Genomic DNA, 5,434 nt, shown 5'->3' on the forward strand with positions numbered 1-5,434 from the left:
ATATATTCTGGATGTTAAAACTCTGTCAGATGTGTCACTGTGAAGATTTTCTCCCATTCTGTGAGTTTTCTCTTGACTTCTTCGGTTCCTTTTTTTTGATGTACAGAAGCTCTTTAGTTTAAAGAAGTCCCATCTGTTGATTCTTCACCTTGTTTCCTGGGCAGTTGATGTTCTGTATAGAAAATCCTTTCCCACACTGATAACTTGTAAGTTATTAACAATGTTTTCTTCTAACACTTTCAGAGTTTCAGCACCATTTGCTGAACATGCTGTCTTTCCTCCAGGGAATGTTCTTGGCTCCTTTGTCAAATATCAGGTGGCTGAAATTGAATGTACTCATATTTTGGTCTTCAATTTTGTTCCACTGATATGTGGGCCTATTTTTGTGCCACTACCATGTTGATTTTATGACTATAGCTCTGTAATACAGTTTAATATCTGGTATAATAATCCCCCCCGCAAGCATTGCTGTTAGTGCTCAGGGTTGCTTTCGTTATCCGAGGTCTTTTGTGCTACCACCTGAATCTTAAGATAGTTTTTTTCCAGCTCTGTGAAAAATGTCATGCAGATTTTGATTGGCGTTACATTGAATCTGTAAATGGCTTTTGGTAGGATGGTCATTTTCACAATATTAATTCTTCCAATCCATGAGCATGGGAGGTCCTTCCAGCTTCTGATGTCTTCCTCAATCTCTTTCTTTAAGAATTTAAAATTTTCATTGTAGAACTCTTTAATGTCTTTGGTCAGGTTTATTCTGACATATTTTATTTATTTCACAGCTATTGTGAAGGGGAGTGTTTCCATGTACTCTTTCTCTGATTGCTTGTTATTGGTATATAGCAAGGCTACAGACTTTTATGGATTTATTTTGTGACCTGTCACTTTACTGAATGTGTTAATAATTTCTAGGAATTTTTGGGTGGAATTTTTGGTGTCTCTTAAATAGAATATCATCTGCAAAAAGGGATAATTTGATTTATTGTTTTCCAATTATTACTGCTTTAATTTTTTTCTCTTGTCTTAATGCTCCTGCAAGAGTTTCAAGCACTCTGTTAAAGAGGAGTGGAGATAGTGGACAGCCTTGTCTCGTTCCTGATTTCAATGGGAATGCTTCCAGTTTTTCTCCCTTTAGAATGATGTTGGCTGTTGGTTTGTTATATATGGCTTTGATTATGTTGAGATATGTTCCCTCCAGTCCAATTCCCTCTCGTACTTTGAACGTAAATGCATGTTGAATTTTGCCAACGGCCTTCTCTGCATCTATTGCAATGACCATGTGGTTCCTGAGTTTGAGCCCATTTATATGATTTATGATGTTTATTGACTTACATGTATTGAGCCATCCCTGCATCTCAGGAATAAAGCTGACTTGATCATGGTGTATGATATTTTTGATGTGTGTCTGTTTGTGGTTTGCAAGTATTTTGTTGAGAATGTTTGCATCTATGTTCATTAAAGATATGGGTCTATAATTTTCTTTATTGGTTGTATCTTTACCTGGATTTGGTATTAGAGTGATGTTGGCTTCATAGAAGGAATTTGGAAGTTCTCTTCCATTTCTATCCTTTTGAATAACTTAAGTATTATTGGATGTAGATCCTATTTAAATGTCTGATAGAAATCTGCTGTAAATCCATCTGGTCCTGGGCTTTTTTTAGTCGGGAGGTTTTGTATTACTATTTCAATTTCCATATGTGTTATGGGTCTGTTTAAGCTGTTAATCTCTTCTTGATTTAGCTTTGGTGGTTCCCATGCTTTTAGGTACCCATCCATTTCTTTTAGGTTTTCAAATTTAGTAGCATATAGGTATTTAAAGTGTTCCCTTATAATGTTCTGGATCTCTTTACTTTCATCTCTGATTTTGTTGATTTGGAGGTGCTCTTTCTTTTGGTTAACTGGGCTAGCAGTCTGTCAATCTCGTTTATCTTTTCAAAGAACCACCTCTTGGATTAGTTGATTCATTGTATTGTTTTCTTTGTCTTTATTTCATTAATTTCTGTTCTGATTTTTGTTATTTCTTCTTGTCTGCTGGGTTTGGGTTTCATTCGCTGTTGCTTTTCAAGTGCCTTGAGTTGCAATGTTAAGTCATTTATTTGTGATCTTTCCGATGTTTTAATGTAGGCAATTAGAGCTATAAATTTCCTTCTAAGGACTATTTTCAGTGTGTCCCAGAGGTTTTGTTGTATTGTATTGTCCTTTTCATTTAGTTCCAGGAATACATTTATTTCTTTCTTAATTTCTCCTTTGACCCATTCATCATTCAGGAGTGTGTTGTTTAACCTTCATGTGGTTACTGGGGACTCTTCTGGTATTCATTTTAAGCTTTGGACCACATTGCATTGTGGTCTGATAGAATGCATGGAGTCATTTCAATCTTTTTGTGTTTGTTGAGGTTTGTTTTGTGCCCAAGTACATGGTTGATTGTGGAGAAGGTTCCATGGGGCGCTGAATAGAAAGTATATTCTTTGGTGCTTGGTTGGAATATTGGGCAGCTGTCTGTTAGGTCCATTTGATATATGATATTGTTTTATTCAGGCGTCTCTCTATTAATTCTCTGTCCCCTACTAATAATGAGTTGGGAATAATCTGGGTCTTAACATCCTGTAGTACTGTTTTTAATGAAGTCGGTGCACAGAGTTTGGTGAATATATGTTCATGATTGTAATATCTTCTTGTTTTATTGTTTCTTTGATCAGAATGAAGTGGCCTTATTTATCTCTTCTGGTTATTTTTAGTTTAAAGTCTATTTTATCAGATATTAGAATTGCAACGCCTGCTTTTTTCTTAGTACCATTCACTTGGTATATTTTTTTCCATCCTTTCACCTTAAGGTAGTGCCTGTCCTTGAAAGTGAGATGAATTTCTTGCACACAACCAAAAGATGGGTTTTGTTTCTTAATCCATTCACCTAGTCTGTATCTTTTGACTGGAGTGTTCAGTCCACTGATATTTAAAGTTATTAATGACAGATGTATATTGAATCCTCTCATTTTTATTTCTGTTCACATTCTTTATGTGACTGTGCTTTTCAACAGTTATACCTTCATTGAATTTCTTTCCATAACCCCCTATGTACAGTCATTCCTTTCTTCAGCTCTTTGTATTGCTTCAAGAGCTCTCCGAAGGACTCGTTTTGTGGACATGAATTCTTCAGCCAATTTATGTCATGGGAAATTTTTCTTTCCCCTTCAACTACAACAGACATTTTGGCTGGGTAAAGTAATCTGGGTTGTCATCTGTGGTCATTTAACACCTAGAATACTTTGGTCCAGGCTCTTCTGGCTTTCATAGTTTGCATTGAAAAGTCAGCTGTGATCCTAATGGGCTTTCCTTTATATGTGACTTGTTGTTTCTCTTTTGCAGCTTTCAGAATTTTCTCTTTGTTTTGTGCATGTAGTGTTTTTACTACGATGTGCCGTGGAGAGTTTCTGTTCTGGTCCTGTCTGTTTGGAGTTCTGTATGCTTCTTGTATTTGTATGGGCATGTCTTTCTTTAAGTTTGGGAAATTCCATACCATTATCTTGTGATTCTTCTCCTTCCTGTATGCCTATGATTCATAAGTTTCATTTTTTTATGGTGTCACACAGTTCTTCCATAGTCCATTCTTGTGTTTTTAAATTTTTTTCATAGTCTTTGCTTGAGTGGTCTAATTCGTCCACTTTATCTTCCAGTCTGGATATTCTGTTTACCACTTCATTCATCCTATTGGTGAGGCTTTCTCCTTTCATTTATAATTGGCTTACCGAGTGTTTTACTTTCTTCTTCATTTCAGCCTGAGTATTCTTCAATATTTCTCACTCTTCTGAATTCATTCAGAAGTTTATCCATATCTTTCTTCAGTTCTCTGATTTCTTTCTTTGTGTGTTCTTTAAATTCACTAAATTCTTTTCATCATGTTTATAATTGTTCTTTTGAGTTCCATATCCATTGTTATCTCTAGGGATTTCTCATTGTACTCCTCTAGAGGACTATTGGTAGTTGGTGTGGATATATTATTTTGGTTTTTCATGTTATTGTTTTTTCTCTGTGACTTTAACATGTGAATTTCCTTCATAGTTTCTGATTCTTGAGAGAGACTCAAGCCTTCCTTTGTTGAGTTTGGATCTTCTTTTTGTAAACTTTATGTGCCTTTGTGGTTTACTTGTTGGGCACAAAAAGCTGGTTGGTCTAAGATTCAGGTTCTCTCTTTTGATTCTATATTGGAGTGGCCTAATTGCTTTTGTCTTCAGGAGTTCCCACAGAGGCCCAAGTGAGATGAGGCTCAGATGGTATCAGGCTTTCTCCTAAGATATGGGTCCCTCCAGGAAAGATACTGCCCTCAAGAATTTGCGGGGTGGGCTGGCTTGGGGGAAGGGCCCAGGATAGATGCTGGTCTCAGGAAGCTGGTGGCTGTGCCACTCAGGGAAGTAAAGGGAGGTGAGGGCGGGACCAGGCCTAGAGGGTTCCTGGGGGGCTCAGGGAGGAAATGGGTTGGTCATAATGCAAAGGATCGGGAAGCAGCGGGCTCTCAGCAGAGAGGTTAGCCTCAGTGTCTCAGATGCCAAGACAAGATATGGGCCTGTACCCAGCCCCAGAGTAGACTGGGTGGGGGAGCTGGGAGGGTGAGTGGGGTCCAGGGAGTCAAGGTGTGAGCACTGGACTTATCCAGGGAAGGTGCTGGTACCAGGACACTCTTGAAATATTTTTTTTAAAAATAACTGTCACCAGTGGGCTAATGAGGTGGCTCAGTGGCCAAGAATACTTGCTGCTCTTTCAGAGGACCAGGGTTCGGATCCCAGCAACCACATTATAGCTCACAATTGACTGTTACTCCATTCCCAATGGATCTGGTGCTCTCTTCTGGCTTCCATAAGCTCTTGTATGCACTTGGTGCACATGAACCCAAGCAGGCACAAATACACACATGCACATAAAAGTAATAAGTAACTTTTTAATTTGGGGAGGTAATTTTTTTATTGAAATTTTGTGTCTTTCGTACATAACATCTTAATCTTAATTAGTAATCTTTATACCTGCTTTCCCCAATGGCACCTCTTTTCAAAATTATCAAATTAAAACACTGCGCATCAACAATAACTCATTATCATAAAGAACTTGAAGATACATACTTAACAAATGATTTATAAAGCAATTTTCTCATTAATTCATATACCCATTCCACAGTTTTTCTAGTCCAGTCTACAAATGATTTCATATTGTTGCATCCCATATATTCTCAAAAGAAATGCAGAAGGTAAATTTTTCAACCAAGAATTACAAGTACTCTGTTAAAGCAGAGTGAAAAAGTTGCAACTCTATTTATCATTAGTACTCTTCAATGTGCTATAATTGTACTATCTCTTGATATAATTCAGCCAACAACTTTCTTTTGTCCTTAAGAGACATATGAAACAATGATCAAGTATTTGTTGACCCTGGAATATTTTGGTAAGAC

This window comes from Nannospalax galili, unplaced genomic scaffold (genome assembly GCF_000622305.1).
Source record: "Nannospalax galili isolate Female #2095 unplaced genomic scaffold, S.galili_v1.0 scaffold286, whole genome shotgun sequence".
In the NCBI taxonomy this organism is placed as follows: domain Eukaryota; kingdom Metazoa; phylum Chordata; class Mammalia; order Rodentia; family Spalacidae; genus Nannospalax; species Nannospalax galili.